General features: G+C 41.4%; 2 protein-coding genes and 3 non-coding genes across 5 annotated transcripts in view; all 5 read right to left on the reverse strand.

The window, feature by feature from the left end:
- The window catches only part of LOC140680201 (uncharacterized), a 194,826-nt gene that overhangs the window by 69,316 nt on the left and 107,361 nt on the right, over nt 1–18,149 (reverse strand). The gene's annotated exons all lie outside the window — the stretch shown is intronic.
- LOC133570631 (uncharacterized) overlaps nt 1–18,149 on the reverse strand; it is a 682,377-nt gene that overhangs the window by 18,065 nt on the left and 646,163 nt on the right. The gene's annotated exons all lie outside the window — the stretch shown is intronic.
- trnav-cac (transfer RNA valine (anticodon CAC)) lies at nt 8,798–8,870 on the reverse strand. The gene has a single exon. It is a non-coding gene; the product is annotated as a tRNA-Val (tRNA).
- On the reverse strand, nt 14,607–14,678 carry trnap-ugg (transfer RNA proline (anticodon UGG)). The gene has a single exon. It is a non-coding gene; the product is annotated as a tRNA-Pro (tRNA).
- trnap-ugg (transfer RNA proline (anticodon UGG)) lies at nt 14,951–15,022 on the reverse strand. The gene has a single exon. It is a non-coding gene; the product is annotated as a tRNA-Pro (tRNA).

Below are 18,149 nucleotides of genomic sequence, written 5' to 3' on the forward strand. Positions count from 1 at the left end.
TACAGGCGTATCAAATAATAATGTTAATATTAAAAATGTAACTTAAAAATATGTGGGGATATAAAAGGCATCCGGTGCTATCAGACCGGGCGGAAGCGGAAATTGACGTCATAAACCATAGGAGCACCTGTCAGACCCAGCGTTTTTGCTACGGAGCCACTTCTTGGAAGAATCCTCATTTTTTACCTTTTTTGTGGACTTTCCATTGGCCTGTGGAGAACCGGCACAACAGACTCTTTTTCCAGGAGGACTTTGAGTTGGATGCGCAGACGCGGTACCGTGAGTACGCAGCTGCGGCTTCCAAACATTTGATCGCTTGCCCGTACGTGCATGCCTCTATGTGCATGTCACGGACGTAACTTTGGGGACTTTGGGGAAATATATGTGTTGTATGAACTTCGGGAAAGTGCATGGTACTTTGGGCTGTGGGATTGAGTGTTTTGTGCGGGTGTATGGTTTTGTATTGGCGGGTTATATGGACGGGAGGGGGGAGGTGTTTGTTATGCGGGATTAATTTGTGGCATATTAAATACGAACCTGATCGTCTTGTGGCTAATAGTTATACACGTCTTGTGTTTATTTACTATATTAATCATTCCCAGCTGAATATCAGGTCCCACCAAGTCACGTGATACATGTTGTGTGTAAGTCACGTGATACATGTTGTGTGTAAGTCACGTGATACATGTTGTGTGTAAGTCACGTGATACATGTTGTGTGTAAGTCACGTGATACATGTTGTGTGTAAGTCACGTGATACATGTTGTGTGTAAGTCATGTGATACATGTTGTGTGTAAGTCACGTGATACATGTTGTGTGTAAGTCACGTGATACATGTTGTGTGTAAGTCACGTGATACATGTTGTGTGTAAGTCACGTGATACATGTTGTGTGTAAGTCACGTGATACATGTGTGTAAGTCACGTGATACATGTTGTGTGTAAGTCACGTGATACATGTTGTGTGTAAGTCACGTGATACATGTTGTGTGTAAGTCACGTGATACATGTTGTGTGTAAGTCACGTGATACATGTTGTGTGTAAGTCACGTGATACATGTTGTGTGTAAGTCACGTGATACATGTTGTGTGTAAGTCACGTGATACATGTTGTGTGTAAGTCACGTGGTACATGTTGTGTGTAAGTCACGTGATACATGTTGTGTGTAAGTCACGTGATACATGTTGTGTGTAAGTCACGTGGTACATGTTGTGTGTAAGTCACGTGATACATGTTGTGTGTAAGTCACGTGATACATGTTGTGTGTAAGTCACGTGATACATGTTGTGTGTAAGTCACCTGATACATGTTGTGTGTAAGTCACGTGATACATGTTGTGTGTAAGTCACGTGATACATGTTGTGTGTAAGTCACGTGATACATGTTGTGTGTAAGTCACGTGATACATGTGTGTAAGTCACGTGATACATGTTGTGTGTAAGTCACGTGATACATGTTGTGTGTAAGTCACGTGATACATGTTGTGTGTAAGTCACATGATACATGTTGTGTGTAAGTCACGTGATACATGTTGTGTGTAAGTCACGTGATACATGTTGTGTGTAAGTCACGTGATACATGTTGTGTGTAAGTCACGTGATACATGTTGTGTGTAAGTCACGTGATACATGTTGTGTGTAAGTCACGTGATACATGTTGTGTGTAAGTCACGTGATACATGTTGTGTGTAAGTCACGTGATACATGTTGTGTGTAAGTCACGTGATACATGTTGTGTGTAAGTCACGTGATACATGTTGTGTGTAAGTCACGTGATACATGTTGTGTGTAAGTCACGTGATACATGTTGTGTGTAAGTCACGTGATACATGTTGTGTGTAAGTCACGTGATACATGTGTGTAAGTCACGTGATACATGTTGTATGTAAGTCACGTGATACATGTTGTGTGTAAGTCACATGATACATGTTGTGTGTAAGTCACGTGATACATGTTGTGTGTAAGTCACGTGATACATGTGTGTAAGTCACGTGATACATGTTGTGTGTAAGTCACGTGATACATGTTGTGTGTAAGTCACGTGATACATGTTGTGTGTAAGTCACGTGATACATGTGTGTAAGTCACGTGATACATGTTGTATGTAAGTCACGTGATACATGTTGTGTGTAAGTCACATGATACATGTTGTGTGTAAGTCACGTGATACATGTTGTGTGTAAGTCACGTGATACATGTGTGTAAGTCACGTGATACATGTTGTGTGTAAGTCACGTGATACATGTTGTGTGTAAGTCACGTGATACATGTTGTGTGTAAGTCACGTGATACATGTTGTGTGTAAGTCACGTGGTACATGTTGTGTGTAAGTCACGTGATACATGTTGTGTGTAAGTCACGTGATACATGTTGTGTGTAAGTCACGTGATACATGTTGTGTGTAAGTCACATGATACATGTTGTGTGTAAGTCACGTGATACATGTTGTGTGTAAGTCACGTGATACATGTTGTGTGTAAGTCACGTGATACATGTTGTGTGTAAGTCACGTGATACATGTTGTGTGTAAGTCACGTGATACATGTTGTGTGTAAGTCACGTGATACATGTTGTGTGTAAGTCACGTGATACATGTTGTGTGTAAGTCACGTGATACATGTTGTGTGTAAGTCACGTGATACATGTTGTGTGTAAGTCACGTGATACATGTTGTGTGTAAGTCACGTGGTACATGTTGTGTGTAAGTCACGTGATACATGTTGTGTGTAAGTCACGTGATACATGTTGTGTGTAAGTCACGTGGTACATGTTGTGTGTAAGTCACGTGATACATGTTGTGTGTAAGTCACGTGATACATGTTGTGTGTAAGTCACGTGATACATGTTGTGTGTAAGTCACCTGATACATGTTGTGTGTAAGTCACGTGATACATGTTGTGTGTAAGTCACGTGATACATGTTGTGTGTAAGTCACGTGATACATGTTGTGTGTAAGTCACGTGATACATGTGTGTAAGTCACGTGATACATGTTGTGTGTAAGTCACGTGATACATGTTGTGTGTAAGTCACGTGATACATGTTGTGTGTAAGTCACATGATACATGTTGTGTGTAAGTCACGTGATACATGTTGTGTGTAAGTCACGTGATACATGTTGTGTGTAAGTCACGTGATACATGTTGTGTGTAAGTCACGTGATACATGTTGTGTGTAAGTCACGTGATACATGTTGTGTGTAAGTCACCTGATACATGTTGTGTGTAAGTCACGTGATACATGTTGTGTGTAAGTCACGTGATACATGTTGTGTGTAAGTCACGTGATACATGTTGTGTGTAAGTCACGTGATACATGTTGTGTGTAAGTCACGTGATACATGTTGTGTGTAAGTCACGTGATACATGTTGTGTGTAAGTCACGTGATACATGTTGTGTGTAAGTCACGTGATACATGTTGTGTGTAAGTCACGTGATACATGTGTGTAAGTCACGTGATACATGTTGTATGTAAGTCACGTGATACATGTTGTGTGTAAGTCACGTGATACATGTTGTGTGTAAGTCACGTGATACATGTTGTGTGTAAGTCACGTGATACATGTTGTGTGTAAGTCACGTGATACATGTTGTGTGTAAGTCACGTGGTACATGTTGTGTGTAAGTCACGTGATACATGTTGTGTGTAAGTCACGTGATACATGTTGTGTGTAAGTCACGTGATACATGTTGTGTGTAAGTCACGTGATACATGTTGTGTGTAAGTCACGTGATACATGTTGTGTGTAAGTCACGTGATACATGTTGTGTGTAAGTCACGTGATACATGTTGTGTGTAAGTCACGTGATACATGTTGTGTGTAAGTCACGTGATACATGTTGTGTGTAAGTCACGTGATACATGTTGTGTGTAAGTCACGTGATACATGTTGTGTGTAAGTCACGTGATACATGTTGTGTGTAAGTCACGTGATACATGTTGTGTGTAAGTCACGTGATACATGTTGTGTGTAAGTCACGTGATACATGTTGTGTGTAAGTCACGTGATACATGTGTGTAAGTCACGTGATACATGTTGTGTGTAAGTCACGTGATACATGTTGTGTGTAAGTCACGTGATACATGTTGTGTGTAAGTCACGTGATACATGTTGTGTGTAAGTCACATGATACATGTTGTGTGTAAGTCACGTGATACATGTTGTGTGTAAGTCACGTGATACATGTTGTGTGTAAGTCACGTGATACATGTTGTGTGTAAGTCACGTGATACATGTTGTGTGTAAGTCACGTGATACATGTTGTGTGTAAGTCACGTGGTACATGTTGTGTGTAAGTCACGTGATACATGTTGTGTGTAAGTCACGTGATACATGTTGTGTGTAAGTCACGTGATACATGTTGTGTGTAAGTCACGTGATACATGTTGTGTGTAAGTCACGTGATACATGTTGTGTGTAAGTCACGTGATACATGTTGTGTGTAAGTCACGTGATACATGTTGTGTGTAAGTCACGTGATACATGTTGTGTGTAAGTCACGTGATACATGTTGTGTGTAAGTCACGTGATACATGTTGTGTGTAAGTCACGTGATACATGTTGTGTGTAAGTCACGTGATACATGTTGTGTGTAAGTCACGTGATACATGTTGTGTGTAAGTCACGTGGTACATGTTGTGTGTAAGTCACGTGATACATGTTGTGTGTAAGTCACGTGATACATGTGTGTAAGTCACGTGATACATGTTGTGTGTAAGTCACGTGATACATGTTGTGTGTAAGTCACGTGATACATGTTGTGTGTAAGTCACATGATACATGTTGTGTGTAAGTCACGTGATACATGTTGTGTGTAAGTCACGTGATACATGTTGTGTGTAAGTCACGTGATACATGTTGTGTGTAAGTCACGTGATACATGTTGTGTGTAAGTCACGTGATACATGTTGTGTGTAAGTCACGTGATACATGTTGTGTGTAAGTCACGTGGTACATGTTGTGTGTAAGTCACGTGATACATGTTGTGTGTAAGTCACGTGATACATGTTGTGTGTAAGTCACGTGGTACATGTTGTGTGTAAGTCACGTGATACATGTTGTGTGTAAGTCACGTGATACATGTTGTGTGTAAGTCACCTGATACATGTTGTGTGTAAGTCACCTGATACATGTTGTGTGTAAGTCACGTGATACATGTTGTGTGTAAGTCACGTGATACATGTTGTGTGTAAGTCACCTGATACATGTTGTGTGTAAGTCACGTGATACATGTTGTGTGTAAGTCACGTGATACATGTTGTGTGTAAGTCACGTGGTACATGTTGTGTGTAAGTCACGTGATACATGTTGTGTGTCAGTCACGTGATACATGTTGTGTGTAAGTCACGTGATACATGTTGTGTGTAAGTCACGTGATACATGTTGTGTGTAAGTCACGTGATACATGTTGTGTGTAAGTCACCTGATACATGTTGTGTGTAAGTCACGTGATACATGTTGTGTGTAAGTCACGTGATACATGTTGTGTGTAAGTCACCTGATACATGTTGTGTGTAAGTCACGTGATACATGTTGTGTGTAAGTCACGTGATACATGTTGTGTGTAAGTCACGTGGTACATGTTGTGTGTAAGTCACGTGATACATGTTGTGTGTCAGTCACGTGATACATGTTGTGTGTAAGTCACGTGATACATGTTGTGTGTAAGTCACGTGATACATGTTGTGTGTAAGTCACGTGATACATGTTGTGTGTAAGTCACGTGTGTAAGATGCCAAAAAGAGATGTGAGTTGTTTTCAAGGCTTTGGTCCTGAAAAGATGGAAGGCTTTTGCTGGGCGCGGTGGATATTTGGAATGGAAGAAACCTTGGAGGGGACCACAAGTGGTAATGATGATGCCAGCCTATTTCATCCTAAACTTCATTGCAAAAGGACGCTTTCTTCTTTCCTTTATCTTTTTCCGGAAAAACATTTCGGCGACGGGGTTTTCAATGTAAAAGCTTTAATTTGCATTTTCTTTGCAGCCGACTTGCTTCCTCTCGTCGAAACCAGGAAGTATCCTTCGGCCCGTTCAATCCCGGGTTGGGGTTGATGGAAGGAGTTTGGAAAAAAAAACAAATGTGAGAAAAGTTGGCCCCCCCGCGACGGTCCCCTTTCCTCTTTGGTCCGGGGTCCCCCCTTACAACTGTCCTTCGCCATTCTTTCCTCTTCTTTTTTAATATTTGTACAAAACTTCAACCGCCCAAAAAAAAAGAAAAGTTTTCGAAAAATGTGGTAGGGGGGGGGGGGCTCCAACAACTTTGCCGACTTTACGCTCGGTGACAGAAAAAAAGTTTTCGTGCACAACTTGAGTCCAGCTTTTCTTCCATGTTAAAATCGGTAATGATAACAATCTTTTTTCGTGTTTTTCTGAGGTAAAAAACAAAAACAAAAAAAAAGTTTCTCCCCCTTACCGTTAAACGCCGCCTCGGGAATGGGGGAGGGGGGAGAAAAGAAAAGGCCCTTTTTAGAAAAAATCTTTGACCTGGTCCTGGCTATTTGGGCGTGCTTCAGTTGGGACAAAAAAAGCATGTAAAGGATCCTGGACTGTTTTGGACAAAAAGCCTTCCCACCTGACTTGTCAATGAGCTGCAGAGACTGAGAGGGCATCATCTTCTACCACCACAAAACAAATGAAGCAAGAAAAGTCTTTTCCCAACCTTGAAAAGGGAAGAGGCGGAGAGAAGCAGTTTGTCGCTACATGCGGAAAAAAATGCCAAATGGTGTGTGTATCATCTAATAGTGGCCTTCAGATTTCTGTCCTGGGAGTTAAAGACATACACTTGGTTGTCTCCGGTACTGAGAAAGACATGATTCCGTAGTAAGGAGCCCACTTTCACAATACACCACTGTGATAAATAAGCAAACTCCTTCCTTCCATCTTTATTTACAGCGGAAGAGAGACCACCACTGTTTCCCGCGCCTCAAATTCTGACCAATAGCAGTTTGCATTTAGCGGTCATCAAGTCTTTATTTTGTCTCTTACTGTGGTGTTGTCTTTATTTTGATATGGCATACAGGATGTGATGTTATTATGCTTGACACATTGACTCCTCTGGAGAATAAACTGATCATTACAACTCATATTAGTAGATTAAAGAAAGAATTTTGCTTTGATTTATTGTTTGAAATACTTAAACTATAGTATTGTTGTTACTTCAATGTTTACGCCAATCAAGCACTTGATGGCGTTGTGTTGCTAGACTAGGAAGCGGAAGTAGCGTTCATGAGGAGTTTCCATCATACAATTATTGATATTGTCTCTCAGTATGCAAAATAAAGGGACTTTGATTTATTGCATCAAATGTTAGTTGTAGTACTTAGATGTTTTTCTTCAACAGTTGGGCAAGACAACCACAAGGTGGCGTAGGCCGCACCAGCACTTGTGTAGCTCAACCATGAAGAAGAAAACTATCCAATCAAAACATTTTCAAGAAAACTGTCATATTTCAATTCGCTTTGCTTGTTTGTTTTTTTTGCCATTTTTACAACTTTTATCCGGCTTTTAAATCAAGCCCAAATGGAGCTTTTTAACGAAAGTGATACATTTATGATGTTGAAAAGAAGTCAGTTTTAATTGTAAACACTGCAGATAAAATGACAAGACGCATGTAGCAGCTTTTTGTTTATAGCATTTCTTTGTTGCAAAGTAGTGTTGTTGAAGCAAGTCTTTAACTATTTCATTGTTAATAATCAAATGTAAATAATCAAATGTAGATACTTTTTCTTATGCCTTCTGATCTCTCTCTCTCTCTATCTCTCTCTCTCTCTCTCTCTCTCTCTCTCTCTCTCTTAAATTTGCAAAAAAGTGTCTAGTAAAAACGTTTGCAACATAACTTTCAAGCCATGCTTGTTTAAACTAATGTAAATTACTGATAATCAATGCTATCGCCTCAAATGGGCTATCATTAATTCAGTGTAGGGTTATAGACATCGTGTTGAAATCCCATGCTGTTCCAGGCGCTGTAGCTGTCAGTCAAGGTTCCTGTTTGTTAAATAGGAGATGTTGGGCTCAAATCCCGTCAGTGTCTTGATGTTTTTTCTGTAACACTTTCTCAGTTTGTTTTCAAACCACATGAATGCAAGCCAAATTCTATTCATTTTGAATAAAATCCCAATGGATCCACAGAGTTTGATGTTTACTGCAATGTTTTCTTAAAAAAAATGCCACTTTAAATGTGGATTGAACCAGGACTCAGAAAGAAACACTACTTCAGATGGGTTCCAAATCACTTTGTTACAAGTAGTTTGTCTGGATATTCACCAGAGTAAGCTTCTTGTAGTTTAAGACAGCAGAGTGGCGCAGCGGAAGCGTGCTGGGCCCATAACCCAGAGGTCAATGGATCGAAACCATCCTCTGCTATGATTTAGGTTTCAGGTGACTATTTGACTGGTTCTTAATTTGAAAGCAAGGCCAACACTCATTCAGACTGCAGCTGTCTTCTCTAACTCTTTGGGAATTACACCTATGATTCCTGCTAAAAGAGAGGTTAAACATCTTATAAGTCAATCTAAACAGTACAGTTGCAATCCATTGAAAGCCCTGAGAATACAGTGACTTGAATGAATGAGAAATTTCACAGGTTTGTGCGTGACATTTTCATGGAACCCAGCATTCATGATGTTGAAGCCTGAGGTCTGCCTATATGAGAACCCTCTAAATTTTGTGTCGTGTGTGCTCGGCTGTACATGAGGTGGTCAGCTATGTTGCAAACTACTTTATGATGAAACACAGGACCTTGCTATCATTTATTTCCTTGCTTATTTATAAAGGTAAGAAGGAAAGGAAAAAGACCTTGTTTCCACCCTGTTTCAAACAGGGGACCGTTCGCATGTGAGGCGAATGTGATAACCACTACACCATGGAAACTGCTGCAAGTTGTAGACCTTTATCAAAACTTACAAGTTGATTTTCGGCCAATGGAAAACATGGTGCTCGCTAGTCTTATTGCTGTTATTAGCTGCATTGCATTTCTTGCCTTTTGTGGATGTTGTTAAATCCCTTGTGCACGTAGAATGGGTTCTACTTTGTAGCATGTTTTGTCTGTCGCAGCCCGCATTTCAAACGTTCTTCCTCTTAACCGAGTTCAGAAACCTCTTTTACTCCACAGGCATTGGTGGTTCAGTGGTAGAATTCTCGCCTGCCACGCGGAGACCTGGGTCCGATTCCCGGCCAATGCATACTGTTGCTTTTATTACATTTTAACTAATATTCATAAGGGACAAAAGCAATGTTTGTGACAACCGCAAGACGCAGGCATTCCACCCAAAAGGCATATTGGACTCGCCGTAGTCTGAAGCAGTGTACTTCTAGTTACGCTAATCCAAAGACAATGACATCGGGACATCGTAACATGAGATTTTATAATTTTTTGGGGAGTAATTAATCATGTAAACCAGTAAGTCTCTGTGGCGCAATCGGTCAGCGTGTTCGGCTGTTAACTGAGAGGATGGTGGTTCAAGCCCACCCAGGGACGAAATCTTGACTCGAGCACAGGTGTTTGAGGGTTTTCTTGTACAGCCCATGTCCTTCTCTAAATTTGCAAAAAAGTTTCTAGTTAAAACGTGTGCCACGTTTGCAACATAACTTTCAAGCCATTCTTGTTTAAACTAATGTAAATTACTGATAATCAATGCTATCGCCTCATATTGGCTATCATTAAATCAGTGTAGCATGTTTGGTCCGTCGCAGCCCGCATTTCAAACGTTCTTCCTCTTTACCGAGTTCATAAATCTCTTTTACTCCACAGGCATTGGTGGTTCAATGGTAGAATTCACGCGGGAGACCCGGGTCCGATTCCCGGCCAATGCATTCTGTTGCTTTTATTACATTTTAACTAATATTCATAAGGGACAAAAGCAATGTTTGTGACAACCGCAAGACGCAGGCATTCCACCCAAAGGGCATATTGGACTCACCGAAGGCTGAATCAGTGTACTTCTAGTTACGCCCATCCAAAGACAATGACAATCGGTCAGCGCGTTCGGCTGTTAACTGAGAGGATGGTGGTTCAAGCCCACCCAGGGACGAAATCTTGACTCGAGCACGGGGGTTTGAGGGTTTTCTTGTACAGCCCATGTCCTTCTCTAAATTTGCAAAAAAGTTTCTAGTTAAAACGTGTGCCACGTTTGCAACATAACTTTCAAGCCATTCTTGTTCAACTAATGTAAATTACTGATAATCAATGCTATCGCCTCATTTTGGCTATCATTAATTCAGTGTAGCATGTTTGGTCCGTCGCAGCCCGCATTTCAAACGTTCTTCCTCTTCACCGAGTTCATAAATCTCTTTTACTCCACAGGCATTGGTGGTTCAATGGTAGAATTCTCGCCTGCCACGCGGGAGACCCGGGTCCGATTCCCGGCCAATGCATTCTGTTGCTTTTATTACATTTTAACTAATATTCATAAGGGACGAAAGCAATGTTTGTGAAAACCGCAAGACGCAGGCATTCCACCCAAAGGGCATATTGGACTCACCGAAGGCTGAATCAGTATACTTCTAGTTACGCCCATCCAAAGACAATGACAATCGGTCAGCACGTTCGGCTGTTAACTGAGAGGATGGTGGTTCAAGCCCACCCAGGGACGAAATCTTGACGCGAGCACGAGGGTTTGAGGGTTTTCTTGTACAGCCCATGTCCTTCTCTAAATTTGCAAAAAAGTTTCTAGTAAAAACGTTTGCAACATAACTTTCAAGCCATGCTTGTTTAAACTAATGTAAATTACTGATAATCAATGCTATCGCCTCAAATTGGCTATCATTAATTCAGTGTAGGGTTATAGACATCGTGTTGAAATCCCATGCTGTTCAAGGCGCTGTAGCTGTCAGTCAAGGTGCCTGTTTGTTAAATAGGAGATGTTGGGCTCAAATCCCGTCAGTGTCTTGAAGTTTTTTCTGTAACACTTTCTCAGTTTGTTTTCACTCACTCACTCACTCTCTCTCTGCCCACTACTTGCTTTCCATATCCTACCAAGTCAGTCCTACACTGTTTCAATATCCATTTCTCTGTTCTCAATTGTTGATGACTGATGATAACAACCAAACCCACCCCCCTCCAGACCCCAGATTGTAAATAATGTAAATAATTCAATGTGATTCTCTTGTGTGATGACTGTATTATGACGTTAGTATATATATGAACCCCGACTTAAACAAGTTGAAAAACTTATTGGGGTGTCAATTATACGGAATATGTACTTCACTGTGCAACCTACTAATAAAAGTCTCAATCAATCAATCCCTTGAGTGTGTGCAGTTTGGAAAATTGAGCTAAGAGTTTTAAATCCCTGTTAAGGGGTTGTCCAGGAATTGAACCCGGGACCTCTCGCACCCTAAGCGAGAATCATACCACTAGACCAACAAGCCCCAAAAAATATAATTTTAGATAAAAATCTCATGAATAGTGAGATTTTAACAGGGAAATCAGAATCCCATGCAGCCCTTACTCTTCCGGGCTACATTATACACCCCTGCTACCACCAAACCCCGCCCCCACCCCAACCCTGCTCCCCCACACATCAACCCCCCCTCCGTGCGTCGGTTGAGGTGGGCGGGGTTTAGTAGCGGGGGTGTATAATGTAGCCGGGAAGAGTTAGGGCTGCATGGGATTCTGGGTATTTGTTCTGTTGTGTTTATGTTGTGTTAAGGTGCAGATGTTCTACCGAAATGTGTTTGTCATTCTTGTTTGGTGTGGGTTCACAGTGTGGCGCATTATTTGTAAGAGTGTTAAAGTTTTTTATACCGCCACCGTCAGTGTAACCTGTGTGGTTGTTGACCAAGTATGCCTTGCTGTCACTTACGTGAGCAAGTAAAAGCCCCGTACAACGTGTGGTTGGGCCGGCTCGCTGGTTGTAGTGGGCACAAAACGCTGTACCATCACGGCACGTTCGAGAGAACAGTTGCCCTGAAATTTGTAGTCTGCCAAGTATGACGCTGTCAAGCGCCATTCATATAAAACTTGCGGGCCGCACTAACATTCAATTTTCATATTAAGGTGATGGCTGCGTGTCTGAGACCCTTGGTTTATACATAGCACAAAGCAAAAAAAAAAACTTTGAATGCAGTGTTATTTCATTCTAAATTTCAAAAGATTTTTGTGGCTCCCATTGTTTTCTTTAATTTGTGAAACTGGTCAAAATGGCTCTTTGAGTGGTAAAGGTTGCCGACCCCTGGACTAGACCAACAAGCCCTGAAAAATCAAGTTTCATCAAAAATGTTCATGAATTGTGAGATTTTAACAGGGACATCATTCTGAAACTGGGTTGGTATATTGCACTTTTACCACTAATTTAAAGGTATGGCTATTTTCATGCAAAAAAGAACTAAAGGTTACAAGCTCTGGACCTTTTGCACCCTAAGCGAGAATCATACGACTCGACCAACATAAACCGCAAAAACATGTTTCAACAAAAAGTCTTACAAATTGTGAGATTTTAACAGGGAAATCATTCTGAAACTGTGTTAGTATATTGCACTTTTACCACTAATTTAAAGGTATGGCTATTTTCCTGCAAAAAAAGAACTAAGGGTTACAAGCTCTGTCCTAAAACAATTAGAGCTTGTAAATTGAGCTACCACTGTATTTGATTTTATACATTTTCGTTGATCCCTTGAGTGTGTGCAGTTTGGAAAATTAAGTTAAGAGTTTTAAATCTCTGTGAAGGGCTTGTCCAGGAATTATACACGGGACCTCTCGCACCCTAAGCGAGAATCATACCAATAGACCATCAAGCCCTATGGCAATTGTTACCAAATTCTCAAAAAAGTTTATATTTTATCTAGGGCGATAACCTGTAACTGCAATTTTATTAACAAAAATTTAGATTCACTACAATTTTCATGCATAAATGAACAAGAGCTTTTTCAGTAATTGAACCCCAGACCTCAGGCGAGAATCATACGACTAGACCAACAAGCTCTGACTTGTGATTTTGCAAAAATCTCAATAAATGTGACATGTTGATAGGGAACACAATCTAAAGCTATAGGTTAGTATAATACACTTTTACCACTAATTTAAAGGTTTGGATATTTTCCTGCAAAAAAGAACTAAGGGTTACAAGCTCTGTCCTAAAACAATTAGAACTAGAAAATTGAGGTATCACTGCATTTTTTTGAATTATTTTCATTGATCCCTTGAGTGTTTGCAGTTTGGAAAATTGAGCTGAGGGTTCAAAAGCACTGTTAAGGGCTTGTCCGGGAATTGAACCAGGGACCTCTCGCACCCTAAGCGAGAATCATACGACTAGACCAGGGGTCAGCAACCCGCAACGCCGTAGCCGCATGCGGCTCTTTGATCACTCTGATGCGGCTCAGCAGCTTACTTGCTGAACCCCCCGATTTTCCTGGGAGATTTCCGGATTTCGGTACCTCTCGCAGAAAACTCCCGGGATTAATATTCTCCAATTTTCACCCTAACAATAATAATAAGGGCGTGCCATGATGGTACAGCATTTAGCGCCCTCTACAATCTGTACAAACAGCGTGTGCCAGCCCAGCCCTTTGTTGTATGCATCTTCTACTTGCACACGCAAGTGACAGCAAGGCATACTTAGTCAACAGCCACACAGGTTACACTGACGGTGGCGGTATAAAAAACTTTAACACTCTTACTAATAATGCGCCACACTGTGAACCCACACCAAACAAGAATGATAAACACATTTCGGGAGAACATCTGCACCGTAAAACAACATAAACACAACAGAACAAATACCCAGAATCCCATGCAGCCCTAACTCTTCCGGGCTACATTATACACCCCTGCTACCACCAAACCCCGCCCCCACCCCAACCCTGCTCCCCCACACATCAGTTGCCCTGAAATTCGTAGTCTGACGGAAAAATCGGGAGGGTTGAAAAGTATGACGCTGTCAAGCGCCATTCATATAAAACTGGCGGGCCGCGCTAACAAACATTCAATTTTCATATTAAGGTGATGGCTGCGTGTCTGAGACCCTTGGTTTATACATAGCACAAAGCAAAAAAAACCAACTTTGTATGCAGTGTTATTTCATTCTAAATTTCAAAAGGTTTTTGTGGCTCCCATTGTTTTCTTTAATTTGTGAAACTGGTCAAAATGGCTCTTTGAGTGGTAAAGGTTGCCGACCCCTGGACTAGACCAACAAGCCCCGAAAAAACAAGTTTCATCAAAAATGTTCATGAATTGTGAGATTTTAACAGGGAAATCCTTCTGAAACTGGGTTAGTATATTGCACTTTTACCACTAATTTAAAGGTATGGCTATTTCCATGCAAAAAAGAACTAAAGGTTACAAGCTCTGGACCTTTTGCACCCTAAGCGAGAATCATACGACTCGACCAACATAAACCGCAAAAACATGTTTCAACAAAAAGTCTTACAAATTGTGAGATTTTAACAGGGAAATCATTCTGAAACTGGGTTAGTATATTGCACGTTTACCACTAATTTAAAGGTATGGCTATTTTCCTGCAAAAATGAACTAAGTGTTACAAGCTCTGTCCTAAAACAATTAGAGCTCGTAAATTGAGCTACCACTGTATTTGATTTTATACATTTTCATTGATCCCTTCATTGTGTGCAGTTTGGAAAATTGAGCTAAGAGTTTTAAAACACTGTTAAGGGCTTGTCCAGGAATTGAACCCGGCACCTCTCGCACCCAAAGCGAGAATCATACCACTAGACCAACAAGCCCCGAAAAATATAATTTTAGATACAAATCTCATGAATTGTGAGATTTTAACAGGAAATCATTCTGAAACTGGGTTAGTATATTGCACTTATACCACTTATTTAAAGGTATGGCTATTTTCCTGCAAAAAAGAACTAAGGGTTACAAGCTCTGTCCTAAAAAAATTAGAGCTTGTAAATTGAGCTACCATTGTATTTGATTTTATACATTTTCATTGATCCCTTCATTGTGTGCAGTTTGGAAAATTAAGCTAAAAGTTTTAAATCACTGCTAAGGGCTTGTCCAGGAATTGAACCCGGGACCTCTCGCACCCAAAGCGAGAATCATACCACTAGACCAACAAGCCCCGAAAAATATAATTTTAGATATAAATCTCATGAATTGTGAGATTTTAACAGGGAAATCATTCTGAAACTGGCTTAGTATATTGCACTTTTACCACTAATTTAAATGTATGGCAATTTTCATGCAAAAAAGAACTAAGGGTTACAAGCTCTGTCCTAAAACAATTAGAGCTCGTAAATTGAGCTACCACTGTATTTGATTTTATAATTTTCATTGTTCCTTGAGTGTGTGCAGTTTGGAAAATTCAGCGAAGCGTTTTAAATCACTGTTTAGGGCTTCACCGTGAATTGAACCCGGGACCTCTCGCACCCTAAGCGAGAATCATACCACTAGACCAACAAGCCCCAAAAAAATCAACTTTCATCAAAAATGTTCATGAATTGTGAGATTTTAACAGGGAAATCATTCTGAAACTGGGTTAGTATATTGCACTTTTACCACTAATTTAAAAGTATGGCTATTTTCCTGCAAAAAAGAACTAAGGGTTACAAGCTCTGTCCTAAAACAAATAGAGCTCGTAAATTGAGCTACCACTGTATTTGATTTTATACATTTTCATTGATCCCTTCATTGTGTGCAGTTTGGAAAATTAAGCTAAGAGTTTTAAATCACTGTTAAGGGCTTGTCCAGGAATTGAACCTGGGACCTTACGCACCCTAAACAAGAATCATACCACTAGACCAACAAGCTCCAAAAATTATCATTTTAGATAAAAATCTCATGAATTGTGAGATTTTAACAAGGAAATCATTCTGAAATTGTGTTATTATATTGCACTTTTACCACTAATTTAAAGGGGAACATTATCACCAGACCTATGTAAGCGTCAATATATACCTTGATGTTGCAGAAAAAAGACCATATAATTTTTTGACCGATTTCCGAACTCTAAATGGGTGAATTTTGGCGAATTAAACGCCTTTCTATTATTCGCTCTCGGAGCGATGACGTCACAACGTGACGTCACATCGGGAAGCAATCCGCCATTTTCTCACTTTCGTCGGTGTGTTGTCGGAGGGTGTAACAACACGAACAGGGACGGATTCAAGTTGCACCAGTGGCCCAAAGATGTGAAAGTGGCAAGAAATTGGACGAAATTTGTTCAAAATACGAGGCTGTGGGGAAAGCCGACGAAATGGTCAGTCGTTTGTTCCGCACACTTTACCGACGAAAGCTATGCTACGACAGAGATGGCAAGAATGTGTGGATATCCTGCGACACTCAAAGCAGATGCATTTCCAACCATAAAGTCAAAGAAATCTGCCGCCAGACCCCCATTCAATCTGCTGGAGTGTGTGAGCTATTCAGGGACAAAGGCCCTCGGTAGCACGGCAAGCAATGGCGGCAGTTTGTTCCCGCAGACGAGCGAGCTAAACCCCCTGGATGTCTTGGCTCACACCGTCCCTTATGCCACCGAAGATGATCAAGAGAAGAATATCGACCCTAGCTTCCCTGTCCTGCTGACATCAACTCCAAAACTGGACAGATCAGCTTTCAGGAAAAGAGAGTGGATGAGGGTATGTCTACAGAATATATTAATTGATGAAAACTTTATTCATTACTCGCGGTTTTACGTAAATTATTATACATAAACTGTTTACCAATAATTTAGCTTAACAATATTTATTTTTTTCAATCATTCGAGTACATTCGGGTAGTCTTGTGTAATGCAGTATTTTGTGTCTATTTAGGTATGGTTAACCTGAGTGCTGAAATCGTGGAAAAATATATGTTCTTAGCGCGCCTGAAATGGGCTGTCTACACTCTCAAAGTGCATGTTGTTGCCAAATGTATTTCATATGCTGTAAACCTAGTTCATAGTTGTTAGTTTCCTTTAATGCCAAACAAACACATACCAATCGTTGGTTAGAAGGCGATCGCCCAATTCGTCCTCGCTTTCTCCCGTGTCGCTGGCTGTCGTGTCGTTTTCGTCGGTTTCGCTTGCATACGGTTCAAACCGATATGGCTCAATAGCTTCAGTTTCTTCTTCAATTTGGTTTTCGCTACCTGCCTCCACACTACAACCATCCGTTTCAATACATGCGTAATCTGTTGAATCGCTTAAGCCGCTGAAATCCGAGTCTGAATCCGAGCTAATGTCGCTATAGCTTGCTGTTCTATCCGCCATGTTTGTTTGTATTGGCATCACTATGTGACATCACAGGAAAATGGACGGGTGTATATAACGATGGTTAAAATCAGGCACTTTGAAGGTTTTTTAGGGATATTGCGTGATGGGTAAAATTTTGAAAAAAACTTCGAAAAATAAAATTAGCCACTGGGAACTGATTTTTAATGGTTTTAACCCTTCTGAAATTGTGATAATGTCCCCCTTTAAGTGTTTTTAAATCCCTGCAGCTTCCATGACTGTTACACACTTGTGTCTACTGGCCTGATACTTAAACCTGAACATCTTATCACACATCCATCCATCCATCCATCTTCTTCCGCTTATCCGAGGTCGGGTCGCGGGGGCAGCAGCTTAAGCAGGGAAGCCCAGACTTCCCTCTCCCCAGCCACTTCGTCCAGCTCCTCCCGGGGGATCCCGAGGCGTTCCCAGGCCAGCCGGGAGAGATAGTCTTCCCAGCGTGTCCTGGGTCTTCCCCGTGGCCTCTTACCGGTCGGACGTGCCCGAAACACCTTCCTAGGGAGGCGTTCGGGTGGCATCCTGACCAGATGCCCGAACCACCTCATCTGGCTCCTCTCGATGTGGAGGAGCAGCGGCTTTACTTTGAGCTCCCCCCGAATGACAGAGCTTCTCACCCTATCTCTAAGGGAGAGCCCCGCCACTCGGCGGAGGAAACTCATTTCGGCCGCTTGTACCCGTGATCTTGTCCTTTCGGTCATGACCCAAAGCTCATGACCATAGGTGAGGATGGGAACGTAGATCGACCGGTAAATCGAGAGCTTTGCCTTCCGGCTCAGCTCCTTCTTCACCACAACGGATCGATACAGCGTCCGCATTACTGAAGACGCCGCACCGATCCGCCTGTCGATCTCACGATCCACTCTTCCCCCACTCGTGAACAAGACTCAGAGGTACTTGAACTCCTCCACTTGGGGCAAGATCTCCTCCCCAACCCGGAGATGGCACTCCACCCTTTTCCGGAAGAGAACCATGGACTCGG

The sequence above is a fragment of the Nerophis lumbriciformis genome, linkage group LG28, assembly GCF_033978685.3.
Source record: "Nerophis lumbriciformis linkage group LG28, RoL_Nlum_v2.1, whole genome shotgun sequence".
In the NCBI taxonomy this organism is placed as follows: Eukaryota; Metazoa; Chordata; class Actinopteri; order Syngnathiformes; family Syngnathidae; genus Nerophis; species Nerophis lumbriciformis.